This window comes from Cherax quadricarinatus, chromosome 19 (assembly GCF_038502225.1).
Source record: "Cherax quadricarinatus isolate ZL_2023a chromosome 19, ASM3850222v1, whole genome shotgun sequence".
NCBI classification, from domain to species: domain Eukaryota; kingdom Metazoa; phylum Arthropoda; class Malacostraca; order Decapoda; family Parastacidae; genus Cherax; species Cherax quadricarinatus.
The window spans coordinates 28,173,841-28,188,840 of record NC_091310.1 but is presented as its reverse complement, the minus strand read 5'-3'; the positions used below and the strand labels follow the sequence as shown (position 1 = coordinate 28,188,840).

General features: G+C 43.0%; 1 protein-coding gene and 1 long non-coding RNA gene across 4 annotated transcripts in view; both read left to right on the top strand.

Annotated features, from left to right (window-relative positions):
• LOC128692751 (delta-myrmicitoxin-Mri1a-like) overlaps positions 1–15,000 on the top strand; it is a 40,313-nt gene that overhangs the window by 24,562 nt on the left and 751 nt on the right. For 2 of the 3 annotated variants that reach the window (XR_011392188.1, XR_011392186.1), the window contains exon 2: positions 382–977. The exons of the other annotated variant lie outside the window; for it this stretch is intronic. The gene's annotated coding sequence lies outside the window, so the exon portion shown is untranslated. Of the gene's footprint in view, positions 1–381; positions 978–15,000 lie in introns of those variants that run through there. 3 annotated transcript variants of the gene reach the window in all.
• Positions 10,579–13,396, top strand: LOC138852928 (uncharacterized). The gene is made up of 2 exons (XR_011392189.1): positions 10,579–12,092; positions 12,738–13,396. It is a non-coding gene; the product is annotated as an uncharacterized lncRNA (long non-coding RNA).

Sequence of the window (15,000 nt, the reverse complement as noted above, 5' to 3'; positions counted from 1 at the left end):
GTGTGTGTGTGTGTGTGTGTGTGTGTGTGTGTGTGTGTGTGTGTGTGCGTACGCATGTGTGCGTGTGTGCGTGTGCGTTTGTGCGGCGTGCCGAATAAGTAAAACTTGCAATTTTGGCTTAAATAGCAATGCTCTTCTTGCCGAATTAGGCAAGCGAAAATTTGTGTATGCAATAATTCACCCTAAAGGGACTTTTTTTTATTTGAAATTGACCTGAAATTTCCTCTAATGGGTGAAACATCTCTTGAATAAAATATACCAAAAGTCTATCAGAATTGATATAACAAGTACATATACTGTATTATTCATTACCAGACCAAACGAACAAGTGTCAATATATTTTTTTCGGCTATATTAATTTTAATTGTGTTTTATTTACAGATTCACATGATTCTGGGTGTGGTGATGACCCTTTCTGTACTTCTGGGGACAGCTCAAGCTTTTCCTGACCCCTTAGCCCTGGCTGACCCTGCTGCTGAACCCCTGGCTTACCCCTCGGCCCTGGCTGACGCTGACCCCTCCCCCGGCCGCCGTCGGTGCCACAAACACTGTCATTTCGGTCACTGCCGCTGGCACTGCTAGTAAATACCACTGCTTAAAGGTGATGCGAGATGATGTTGCTAGGTGTCTAGTACTGTATATAAGTGTCTGGCACTAAGGCTAGTGTCCGGTATCTAACACTGAATGTTAGGTACCGCACACTGTTGTCTACTGCTGCACATAAGTGTCCTGTACTGTTTTCAGGTGTCCACTAAAGTAGACAACTGACCACTACTGTACACAAATGTACAGACATAGAAATATGCCTGGACAACTCACATCACCTATACAACAATTACTCACACCATTCTTTGATAAGTCTAATTGCTAAATTTTAAATTGAAATATGTATTTTAATACTGTAATCATTACAGTATTGAAATATTTATTTCAGTACTGTAATGATTAGGAATTGAGAAATAAAAAAATGCTTCGCATTATATCGTTTAATTTATGTCAAAGCATTCGTCTCTCGACCGCTGGGAAGAGAGGACGCATCTTGAGTCTCCCTACACGCCACCTGGTGGTGACTGCTTGACTTAGGCACCAACATGGCGGATCGTATCAACAGGAGAGTGAATACTGTTTGTATTGAATTAGTTCGAGGAACGTTAAGCAGTGCGACAATGCATGTACTGTTATCGGCCATAATTAGGGACGTCTACGGGATACCGATCGATGAATTGTACGGTGTCGCCCTTAATGGAATGACAAGGGTTTTTGTGAAGTTTACAAGAGCCGGCTTTTACACCAGGATTGTGGATGAATTTCAGGAAAGGAGGATGAGTGTGAACTCAACAGTAGAGGTGTGTCTACATGATGTCTCGAAATATTACACATGGGTAAAGGTACGTAATGTACCCTTCGAGGCAACGTCCTATGGCATTCAGGAAGCCTTCAGTAATTATGGAACTGTTCATACGGCTAGTATGGGGGTGTGCAGGGACAGGCCATTTGAAGGGCTGCCCGAGGGGTCCTGCACCCTGAAGATGTCATTGAGGCGGCCAATACCCTCGTATGTTACGCTGACAGGCTATAGGACACAGGTATTTGTCCACTATGCGGGGCAGAGGAAAACTTGCCGATTATGTGATTCTTACGAGCATATGGCGGCGCAGTGTCCTCGAAGGCAAGCCCCTAGGATGGTGTTATCATGGATGGTGGAACAGCAACCGTGCAACGTGGATGTGGAGTTGGGAGTTGCGGATGGACAGAAGACGAATCTCTGGAGTGAGGAGGTGGACAAGGTGGAAGAGGTGATGGGGACGTGTGTTACCCTCCCGGAGGTGACAGAGGAGAGGCCCCCATCGCCTGAGGGAAGGGTGGACGTGGAAGAGTCTACCCAGGAGAGGATGTTGGAAGCAGTGCTGCAGGAGTTCTTGGACGAGCCGGAGGCCGGGGAGGATGGACCCGAGAAGTTAAGTGAGGTGCAGCTGACGGATGAGCAGCAGGGACAGGTGGAGGGTTCGAGGAATGACAGAGAGGACAGGGAAGTGGTGGTGGAAGTCCAGGAGGACTCGCAGGAGGTAGATGTGTGTGAGTGAGAGCTCACGCAAACGGACTGCGGGTGCCTTGGACCTCGATGAGGTTTTAACACCTGGGCAGAGACCTGGGAAGAAGTCATTGGTAGCTGTGAGGGAGAAGGCAAGCAGGGGAGGGGGTGTACTGGGGAAGCTCAGTGGGGGAGGACAAGGAGGGGTTGGTGGACAGGTTAGGAAAAATTATAAAAATGGTACAGGTACTATGAAAGGTGAATTGAGTAAGACACAGCGGCATAGGGGTAAGCCGCCTTTTCTGGGAAGTTCAAGTGTGTCACAGTAAATGTAAATGGTCTTAAATCTGAGGTAAAAAGGGTTTGGTTAGAATGGTTTTTACGAAGGTTTGATGTAGATATATGTTTTTTGCAGGAGCATAACCATAGGTTAGGGTGTGAATTGCGTTTGCGGGGTTATAACCTATTTGTCAGTAATGCTTTGCAATTAAAAGGAGGGGTGGCAGTGGCTGTAGAGGAGACCAGCCCATTGCGTGTCATGGGTTGGGAGGAGGGGGAGGGGGGAGGGTCGTAAGGGTAGATGGGCACTGGGGGGTGGGGAGAGTATGTTTCATTGGTGTTTATATGCCGGCATGCAACAATGTTAGAGTCAAAGTTGATTTTGTTCGTGATGTTTTGATATATTATTTGCGGGGTTTACCTTCCATAACTGTACTTGGGGGTGATTGGAACTGTGTGATTAGGTATGGGGATGTCTCACCGAGGGGGGCGGGATGTGTCTTGGGTGCTCTAAGGGATGTGTTAAGGGATGTAGGAGTTGTAGATGTGGTGGGGAGGGGGGAGTATGGGGTGGAGCACACGTTCATTCGTGGGAATTATGAGGCGAGGTTAGATAGGATATATGTGATGCAGGGGATTGGTATGGAGAGAGTGAGGGCTTTTGATGTGGGTTTTTCGGATCACAGGGCGGTGATAGCTGATCTGCAGGTGGATGGTATAGTACGCATATATGCTGGGTATTGGAAATTGAATATGAGGCTTCTGCAGGATGGGGATGAAGGCTCTTCCTTTGAGGAATGGTGGAGACATTTCTGGGATGGTAGGGATGGTGAGATGGATTTGCTTGACTGGTGGGAGATGCAGGCTAAGACAGGAATCGCGGAGTTCTTCAGGATACGTGGAAGGGAACAGGCACGGTGGAGATATGGTTTGCAAAACTACCTGGAGGGACAGCTGAATGCTGTTTACGACGGGGGGGGGGGGGGGTAGGGAAGGTATGCGAGGGGATGTGGTTGGTTTAAGGAGTAGGATTGAAGAGTTACATAATGAAAGGTTTAACGTGAGGCAGCAGGGTTAGAGGAGGTGTTAAAGGGTGATCCTACCTCAAGGATCCAATTTAGGAAAAACACACACAACTTTGTGTTTGTGGAACAGAATAAAGAGCTGATCAATGATCTACTTAGTACACCTTATGGGGATATTAAGCTGCTCCGACCTCAATCAGACACTCACCACTTTAAAAAATGGGTCAGTATCATAATCTTTGGATACCCTCTCTGCATGGACCCATCCCATCTGACTAAGTGAGCATATCATCAAGCCTAAAAGACTTAAAGGAAAATCCCAAATTATTGCCAGTTGGGTGGGTCCTGTGCCCCTCCCCCGGAATATCTGGGTGCATGGTTTACGTTTCCTAAACATCGAAGTGTACCTACCCCCTAAACGTAGGTGTTACAAATGCCAGCACTATGGCCATGTTGCAGTAGACTGTGGAATACTACATTCTTGGTGTGGTAAGTGTGCTGGGAAACATTCCACTAGAGAATGCACAGTAGGCCCTGACAGCCAAAAATTTAAGTGTATTAACTGTAAAGAAGTTGGGGTTACAGTTTCCCACAAGGACTGCAGTCAGAACCCAAACAACCTTCGAGGTAAACCTGATAACAGTCCTTTAATGGTAACTGAGGATGGGGCCATCCAGTCTACCACAGCCAGATCTGAGACTGAACCTCTGCAAAGTGTGCAAGAACCCCACCTCACTGCAAACAATTCTGGTGATACCAGAATGCCATCACACACACCAGCTGTGGAGGAGCCAGCCATCCCTGCTAGCACATATGGAACTACTGGTCTGCCACTACAGATACCTATGGCTACACCTGAATATGGGGATGAGTTTGTCATTTCTCCCAATACACACAACTACAACAGTCAGACGGACACCACACAGGTAACCTCCCTGGAAATTGGAGATGAGTCAGATGCACAGGACCTACCTGCAATGAATGATGAAACAGAGAACACTAATGTAACCATGGTACCTGTTAAGGTGATAGGTGTTAAAGGAAGCACTAACCCAGAAGTGCCATCCTCCGGAGAGGCATTGGATTCGCCTGACCTTCCTCATATTATAACAAATTTCCAGAAAAAAATTGAGCATCTTGAACAGATCCTGACAAGTTTAATAAATATATGTAATCAGGATGATGCTCTTGAGCATGGTGATGATGTCAAAAGTACAGCAATCTCCGTTCAGCTTCCAGCAATTTGCGAGAAAGAAGCCCATAACTCTTGCCTTCAAAACTTGCCTCATAACTGGCTGCCAAAATGCCGAAAAATGCTTAAAAATAAAGGTTCTGAAGATAAAGACGTACAAACTATGCTATTTGCTCTTAAGTGTCTACACACTGCAGTCAAAGCATAATAGTTTTACCATCTTATGAGCAAGAGATTGTAATAACTCACTACAATGGATACATTACAAATCTTTTCATGGAACATTGCTTCCATCAGGAAGCGGTTGCCTGACTTACATCATATTAGTGCAACCAAGAATATTGATGTCATCTGTTTGCAGGAATGTAGATTGAAAGATGGAGCACCTCCACCAAACTTGCCTGGATATGCAGCTTATAACCTAAGGTCAACCAACTGTTGTGTGATGTATGTCAGAAAGAACTTGCCACATTCACTCCTTTCCTTGCAGAGTCGAGTTAACATGCAGTATCATGGTGTCAAAGTATATGCAGGCGATTTTTCCATAAACATTTTTAATCTCTATGCCCCAGCGAACCAGCTTCGACCTGATGCTTTACCAGATCGCATCAATAGTGAACCTACCATCATTCTTGGAGATTTTAATGCCAGACATAAGAATATTGGTGGGTCTATTACAAACACCAATGGAACTAAACTAGTGAGATTGCTGAATGAGCATGATAATGTTCGAATTGTGGGCACTACTGAGCCTACTCACATATATGGTGGCATACTAGATCTGTGTCTTGGATTTAATACATCATATACGATGCATGACTCTGTCATAGTTGATGATCTTCTATCTGATCACTTCCCAAGACTAACAACTGTCAATCTTGATCACATCTCCAGCAATCAAGGAGCTAAATACAGAAGGAGGAAACTTATTCTCAAACCAGAACACAGAGACAACTTTATTAACCACTTGGATCAATGGTATAAGAATTACGAGCCCACTGGCACACAAAAATTTAATGATGATTTAATTACCACTATTGAGAGTGTTCTCACAGATCAAGTGGGCAGGAATAGGAAACAAAGACCCTCCACTATAAATAACAATAAAAACCAATGTAAATACTATAATGATCCACAGCTGCGCAATCTAACACATGCAGCTAGGAGGATTGGTAAAGCATACCGTGAATGTAGAACCCCAGACCTGCTCAGAACGTTCCAAGCTGCACTAACAAATGCAAGGAATAGAAAGGAAGAACTTAGGCAACAGGAATGGGAACAGTTTGTTAGTGGATTAAATAGGTCCACCCCTTTGAGGTTGGCTTGGAAAGGTATAAATAAAATAACCAGGAAAAAGACTGGCAATGTTGCTCATCCCTTTCCTCTTGAAAAAGCAAATGACCTCATAAATGACTGGTCCAAAACATCCAGGCATGAAAGCCTTCCATCTCATATTAGAAAAAATTTAGAGAGAACTTCTGAAGAAATGTTGAAACTGATTAATTTTATGAGCCAAAATATTGATGAGAGTGATTGCCTCTTTACCGAGTATGAATTAGATAATGCATTAACCAAAGGTCGATCAACTGCTCCTGGAGAGGATGGTATAACCTATGATATTCTCAGAACTCTAAGGCACGTGCCTGATAACCCTTTGTTGGCACTGTATAATCTCAGTTACATTGAGGGCGTTCTTCCTACTTCCTGGACCAATAGTCTCATTGTGCCTATCCCTAAGCCCCAACAGCCTAATACATTTAGGCAGATCTCCTTAACTAATTGTCTTTGCAAAACTTTTGAAAGAATGATGCTTAACAGATTGTACTACAGAATCAGACATCAACTTTCCCCCTACCTCTATGGGTTCATGAAAGGTAAAAGTGTGCAGAACTGTATTTCCACCTTTCTCACTGCACACACCTCTACTAGTTTTACCACTTTTCTTGATCTAAAATCTGCATTTGATATTGCAAACAGAACCGTTATACTACATGAACTAGCCAAAATGAATATTGGTGGTAGCTTACTCTGCTGGATAATAGGATACCTGTCAAACAGAGTATCCTCTGTCCTTTACCAAGGCTTCAGAAGTGATTCTAAAGAAATGTCTTTAGGTACACCGCAGGGAGGAGTTCTTAGTCCCATGCTATTTAATATTCTGATTAATGCTCTCCTAAATGCTCTACCTGCCTCACCTAAACATATAGCTATAAGCTATGCTGATGATATCATGATCCATACAACAGGGCATAAGAAGATGAATACCATTCTTAATGAAGTTCAAGCAATTTGTAATCGACTAGGCCTCATAATATCTTCCTCTAAAACAAAGATATTAACAAGCAAACGACATCCCCCACCCATCTATTTGCAGGGTGAAATCATTAGCTACGTTAAAACTTACAGATATCTTGGTGTAGATGTACCCTTTAACAAATCCACTATACCACAACTAAAAAAGAAATGTAAAGCTAGGCTAAATGCTCTCAAAGCTGTTGCTGGCTACAATCCCAACTATGGTGCTAATGTGAGAATCGTGAGAATGATATACATAGCCTATGTTAGGTCCTTAATTGATTATGCTGCTCCCATGTTGATATTAGCTAGAGAAAGTTCCCTCCGACCCTTGGAGTTAATGCAAAATGAAGCTCTCAGGACTATTCTTGGCTGTCCCAGATCTACAAAAGTTCTTAACATGAGGAAGGAGCTTGGTATTTCTAGTATCAGTGATAGGATTGTTGAAATTAACACTGTACTCGGTATTAGAATGTTGAGAAACGAACCAGACACTGTCACAGTGAATCTTACCAAGTGTCTAGAGGTAAATACACACAGATCTAAATGGATTGTGAAGACGTGCAATTGCATTAAGTTTTATAACCTGCATGAACTGTATCACTGTAGGCAACAAGAGCATTTCACCCCTCCATGGAAGATGTGTTCATTTAATATCACATACCTACAAGTCCCTCCCAAGAAGCTCATTGCTAGTAATCCCTTCCTTAAATCTCTTGTTAGAGCAACTGCTCAAGAAGAAATTTTTCGCCTAGCTGGTAGTAATAAGTTATCACAAGTTATATACACTGATGGATCTAAACAGGAGTCTTCTGGCAGGGCTGCATCTGCTCTTGTTGCCACCTCCCTAGTTAAGAACGATAATAAATTTGTTGAGTTAGGCATAAGAATTAACAACTGGGCATCTACACTGCAAACTGAATTGTTTGCAATCCTAATGGCGCTAAAGCTAACCTATGACACTGAGCTTGACTCTATCATCATTACTGATTCTATGTCATCATTGAAGGCTCTTGGCTCATATAATGACTCCAACAACATGCTCATTGGGGAAGCCAGGTATAGATACTCAAAAATTAAGGACAAAGGAATTAATGTACAATTGTTATGGATCCCATCACACATTGGATTACTCCTTCATGATAAAGTTGATATGTTAGCCAAGAAGAGTATCCAGAAGGAGAACGTAGAATATAACTTTGGTATAACTGTGTCTAGCATTAGGAATAATATTAGGAGAGAAGTAAATAATGAAGATGATTGTTATAGGAATGCAGTTAGAAGCCTGAGTAGATCTATAACCCACTATGATAACATGAACGTAGATAAGTATGTTTATGGAGCAACTTGCAATGTGAACAAACTGACTGATGTTGTAGTGGCCAGGCTTAGGCTTGGTTACAAGTACTTCTGGCAGTTTGGGAGACACACAGATGATGATCAAACTAAATGTAAATTATGTGATCAGGCATATGGTCACTCTCTTGAACACTATGTGCTTAATTGTCCACTTATTGAGGAATACAGAGACAGACAGTATAATAACCTATGTGACATGTCAAGATATCTTATTAATGAAAATAAGATACCAGATATACTAAGCAAATTTCCTAAATTTGCTTGTAACAGATAAGTGAACTATAGATATGTAGATATAAACCCATATGTATTCCTGTTAACCCTTTGGGGCCTAGTTCCTAGGCCTCTTGTGTATCCACATGCTCTCGCGCTACCGTCCACAGGATGGATATGGGGTGCACAATAAACTAGCCACTTCGGTGGCAAAATCTAAATCTGACTACCATAGCGCATCTACTGGTCGCTGATGGGAGGGGGGGGGGTTATGTGGTGGGTCAAGGTCTTACCGATACGGATGACATAAGCGTTTATGCTGATTATTGGTTTAGGGAGAAATGGAGGAGGAACACGGAAGTTGCCAGTGAGGAGGTATTTGGGGTTATGCAGAATACTATTGTATTGGGACAACAGGTTAGGTTAGGTAAGGTTCGTCAGGAAACAGGACAAATGTTTCCTGACGCGGGTCTTAGTCAGATGATGACCCGCCTTTGGAGCTTTTGGTCATCTGACCTAGGCCTTCCGCTGGCTTACCGGTCCACCCCTTTAAAAATTATGGTCATTTATAACCATTTGGGACAACAGGAACAGGAAATGCTGGAGGGTAGTATTAGTGAGGAGGAGGTGGGGGAGGCGGTTTATGGGATGAGTCAGGGTAAGACGCCGGGCATTGATGGAATACCGAATGATTTTTATAGAGTTTATTGGGAATGCATTAGGTATGGGTTAGTGGAGGTCTTGAATTATATGTGGAGCAGTGGGAGGATGGGGAAGACACAGAAAACCGGGATCGTTGTGTTGGTGCCGAAGAAGAAGGAAGGGAAAGTACTGAGTGATTATAGAGCAATATCCTTAATGTGTGCAGATTATAAAATTGATGCAAAAATTCTGGGCAATAGACTGAAGAAGGTTCTAGGATCAGTGATACATGGGGGACAGTTTGGCATCCCGGGAAGAAGTATGAGGGACGGGCATAGTCACATAAGGGATTTTATAGAGAGCTGCACCGGAGGGGGAATACTCGGTTTAGATTGGGCTAATGCGTATGATTGTGTGAATAGGGATTTCTTAAAAGTTTGTTTGGAAAAGTTGGGTTTGGGGGGGAGGGTGGTGAGATGGGTGCAAACCTTGTATGAGGGAGCAGTTATTAGGGTACAGGTTAATGGTAAGTTGGGGGACCCAGTACTGATGGAGAGAGGTTTGAGGCAGGGCTGTCCACTCTCTCAGTTATTGTTTGCCTGCGTACAGAATCCATTTTATGGGCTAGTGGATGAGGTGATGAATGGACAGGGGATAAGGGGGGGTATTGTTGGGTATGTAGATGATACTACAGTGCTGGTAATGCATGAGGAAGATCTAAGGAAAGTTGGTGGAGTCATTCAGATATTTGGGGACGCTACGGGTATGAGAGTTAATTTAATGAAGTCGAGACTATTAGAGGTGGGGGATTGGATAGGAGGGAGCTTGGGGGAGGGGTTGGGATGGTCAGTAGTGGACAGAATTAGGGTTTGTGGAGTATGGTACATGGCGGAAGTGCAGGATAGTAGGAAGATAAATTCGGAATTAGTTACGAGCAGGGTTTTGGGTAGGCTTGGAGGCTTAAGGGCTAGGGACGTAACATTACAGCAGAGAGTTTTAGTGGTCAACTCTCTGGTTTACAGTAAGGTGTGGGGAGTGGCTGAGGTGTTCCCTTTAAGAGCACAGGATATTGCGGAAATCCAGAGGAAGGTTCTAAGGTATGTGTGGGGGTTTGGGAGGGCATGGTTGCGCAAGGACGTGGTGATGACGGATGTGAGAGGTGGGGGTCTTGGCCTGATGGCATTGGGTCATAGAGTAATGCCTTTATATATTAAACAAAGATATAGCCGGACTGGGGGGAACCGGGGAGTCAGGGTAGGTAGGGTAATGGAGGATGCACGAAGATGGTGGTGTGGAAGGGATTTGAGGTATTGTGAAGACATGTTGAGGGTTTTATTGAATGTAGAACAGGTGTCCAAGTTAAAGGTCAAACGGATGGTGGGTGCTGTGGTGGGTACGGGTGTCTTACAAGGGCTTGCTGTATATCCAACATATGACTGGATGAGCATATGGAGGAAGTTTGGCTTGCTTAGAATACCAGCGAGGGTACGGGAGTTAGTATATCGTTTTCTAATGTGAATTTTGGCCTCTAGGGATGTGTTGTGTAAAATGGGTCTTGTAAGAGAGGACTCATGCTTGCACTGTGGGGACACCGAAACGGCTTTTCATGCTGTATTTTTTTTGTCCCTCTTTGGAGGGGGTGAGGTTATGGATGGTGAGCGTTATCAGACTTTTTTTTTTGGGGGGGGGGGGAAATGGCCATTCCTAAGGGCTTTAATGTTGGATGTAACTGGGGTGCCGGGTGATGTGGGTAGGGCTTTAATGTATGTCATGACGGATTATTTACATGTATCTTGGGGGATGAGGGAGGTTCGGGGAGAGTTGAGAATAAAAGCGTTAGCAGCGAGATTTTATAAAACGATGTGTAGGAATAGGCAAGTCTATGGGGGCGGTGGGTAATTAGCTTTTCGGAGGGTTATCGGAATCTCACTGTGGGGGGCCTCCTCCTCATGAACCCAGGGGGCGAGCAAAGGGTTGGTCTCCTACCGGGGGATGCATGAGGGTAGGTTGGTTTAGGCTTCTTTGTTGTGTGGATGGTGGGAGGGCTATGAATGGAGTGGGAAGGAGATGCATGATGAATTTGGAAACCTATGGTTATGTTCACTGCATACAGGATAACCTTTAAACCATGATAACTAAATCTTGGGATCTCGGGTTTAGCGCAGAATGATCTTAATATTGCACCCAGGTTTAACTTGATTGTTGTTCAACTTATGTTTGTGAGGTGCTGTGACGCTGCATAGTTGCTTTGTGGTAGAAAATTTCTGCTTTTCGGTATAAAAGTTAGTGGTTGGTTAACAACAGGAATCCGGTGTTAACTACAGTTTTGGGTTGCATTTAACCCAGGTACATTTCATTGCTGTCAACAAAATTTGAATTGTTACTTAGGTTAGCTGTGTTTATTCATGATCTTTGTAGTGTCAGGCTTCGTCAATTTTATGATCACATAAATGGCATCTTTCTCTAGTGTACCTAACCATGTATATGTGTGGGTTGTAATGACATATGAATATTATGATGAATTGTGACGTATTGGTTAGGAGTGGGCAATTTTATTGTGTAATGTCCATAATGGGGATTGAGTAAGATTTGTCAACCGGTTTTGTTCTTTAGTGTTATTGCGGAAAAAATAAGGACGGAACATGTATGAACCTGTATGTCAATATTTTTAGTTATATGACTATTGTATGTGCATGATGAATTTTTATTCTCATGATAATGTTCAGTTTTATATCATTGTATTCTGTACTGATAATGGTATTGATGTCCTACGTGGGACCCAAGGCCATGTACACTTGCTGATATATTAATGTATATTGTTTTTGATGGACGTACAGTATAAGCCAGTGTAACCCTGTAATTAGGATAGGTGGTGAGAGATAAAAGGAAAAAGGGGGGGGATAGCATGTGCCTGCACGAAGTTGTAAGTGCGGTGAGTCTCTCAGCAGCTATATATATATATATCACCAGGAAGCCAGTAGAGCCATGGCAGTCGTGCTGTGAACTCTTCTCCACAACACATCCCGAGTTTGATTCAACATTCAACATGAAACTAGTGAGTTGTACCTTACTTTATAAATGTTATTTTGCACGTTTTCTTTGTGATGGGCAATACTTATATAAATACAACCTGTATCCTTAATTGATGATGAGTATATACACAGAAAGGTAAAATTCATAGTTTACATGTACAAACAGGAGTATGTCTCGGTATATATAAGCAGAGATCTCTCTCACTGTACATACCTAAAAGTGTATCTGTCCGTGCATATACACAGAGGGGTATATCTTTGAGTATATACATACAGAGTTGTATCTTATAGTGGATATACACCTAGAGGTATATCACTCAGAGTATACATACAGAAGAAACTGCTCTCAGTTTATAAACGCAAAGTTTCCTATCACCCTTGACGCTATGATTAAAATTTAATAATAAATTTGATAATAAATTTGTTAATGGTGTCTGAATGTTTTAAGCTTTTTGTACCGATACTCTGAAATTACCAGTAAAGCGAACAGCAGGACAGTTGAGCTCTACACGAAACAAATATGAACAAACGTATAGTTTACTATTAATTAGTAATTAAAAAATAATTGGATCTTTTGCACTCTTATGTGAATTAAAACGCATTTACACAAGGCATTTGATCATATTTTTTTTAAATGACATAAAGTCATAGTTTACGTTATTTTACAGATTGAATTGATCCTGCTGGTTGTGATGAACATCTTTGTGTTAATAGGGCTAGTTCAAGCCTTTCCTCACCCCCTACCTCTGGCAGACCCTGATCCCTCAGCCCTGGCTGGCCCCTGGGCCCTGCGTGACAGAGGACCATGCTTCGTTTGTCAATGCGGCCCCCGGCCCTGGCTCTGCCCTTAGACGCCATCGCAACAAAGTGTTGCGAGATGGTGCTGCCAGATGTTCAGTACTGTGCGTAAGTGTTCAGTATGGTACGCATCTGTTAAGTACCGTACGCATGTTATAAGTATTGTGCGGGAGTCACTACGAGTGTACAGTCATCAGCCACAAGCGATCATACTGCCATCTGTGTGCAAGTTTCCAGTACTGTACAACAATGTTCAGCGCTGTAGGTATGTCTTCATTATGGAAGGTAACTCGCACTAAATGTGCGCAGATGTCCAGCTTCTGGCAATAGTGCTTCCATCTATTGTCAAGTTTTCGAAATGTTAGAGAAGTCTAGGATAGTCTCTCCCACTTCACCTCTACAAAATACCTAGTTATACCATGCTTTTTTTCTCTTAGAAAGAGAACTGTTATTTTTGTTGTTAAGTAATTCAAGACATTACATAACACATGGATTAGCTATAAAATAAAAAAGATTCTCAGAAATATAAGTGAATTTAATTTATTATCCTATCACTTTCGTATAATACATTTTATCATACTACGTCTACTATCTCTTTTACTACTATTACCATTACTACTATTATTACTACTGTTGCTATAACTACTGCTACTATTTCTACTTCTATTACTACTACTTTTACTACTACTACTAGTTACTACTACTGATATTGCTACTACTGTTTCTAGTGCTACTACTATTAATGCTACTACTATTCTATTGCTAATTATATTACTACTACTAATTATAATAATCTGTGTCCCTTAGCCCGACCGCTAGTGTACTCAGCTCACACACTGAGGTCCGGGGTCGATCCCCCGATACCACTGTAAAACATTAGAACGTTTTACCATAACACACCTGCTGTCCATGTTCACCTCTCAATAAAATAGGTACCTGGGTGTTAGACGACTGGTGTGGGTCGCATTCTGGGACAAAATTAACCTAATTTACCCGAAATGCTCTGCATCAAGATCAAGCGAGTTTAGGAAACAACTGATGTGGGGTGAGCTGGACGGGACAGGTGAAGAATAGCGTTTTAGAGAAGTGTTCACAGTCGTAGAGAAAGTGCCAGGGCCTTAACCCAGCAACTAGGCACTAGTTGGACAGAATGGAGAAACAGGATTAGCAGGCACTGTTGCAACGGTCTTGTGGTGCTTGGAGGTCTTGAGTAGCTGGCAGCAGGCCAGGTCGCAGGACAGGGCAGGCAGGTAGGAACATCAGAGGGCAGATCACTGGTGGTGTTATTTAACAAGTTAATTAAAGAGGCAGGTTTGTAGAGGAGCCATTTTTAAATTTTTTGAAGCTGCTCCTAGAGAGGTGGCAAAGTTTTGTCTTGTTTTCAAAGGTGAATCGTAGAGACTTGAGGAATTCCAGAACTTGGGTGAATGTGACGTGAAGAGGTTGTTCGCGGGCAAACTTGACAGTCCCTAAACAGAGGCCTTTGTAGAGTTCAGTGCAGATCATGGAGCAGTGTAGAAGGTAAGTCTTTCCCATGCTGGTGTGCTAGAGTGGTCAATATCTTCTGAAGCTGATTCACTAGACGAGTCCACAGTGGTGCTAGCAGGTGACTAAGGGTCGACAGGAGCAGTGAAGAGGTGTAATGGTGGTGTATCAGCAGGTTGGGAGGCGTGGGAAACGATGCTTGAGGCAGGATGATCAGTGTTGACGGCCGTGGAGGTGGTTGTGGAAGTTTCTGGAACAGTTGCTTGGTCATGTCAACTTGAGAATGTCAACAGATGACATGGAGTCCGGGAAAAGGAAAGCAGGCATATTGTTACGACGGAATAGTTCGTTGATGGTGGTGTTGAAGGTGCCGGGGTTGGCTGCATAGCAAGGTGCGCCAACTCCATGCAGTACAGGACCTTATAGGAAGACGCGTTCGGAAGTGGAGATAGGGAGTTGTTAGATAGATAGGACTGTTGTGTGGCTTGAAGAATTCTAGTTGTGTCGGACTGAAGTTTTGTTATGGCGGTATATGTCGGCGATTTATTGCTGTTCTTCTTAGCTTCTTTGATTATCTTAGACAGCACTTTTCTTAGTGGGCATTTATCTGCAAGGCATGATGAGTACGCATGCAGTTTAGGCATGTTA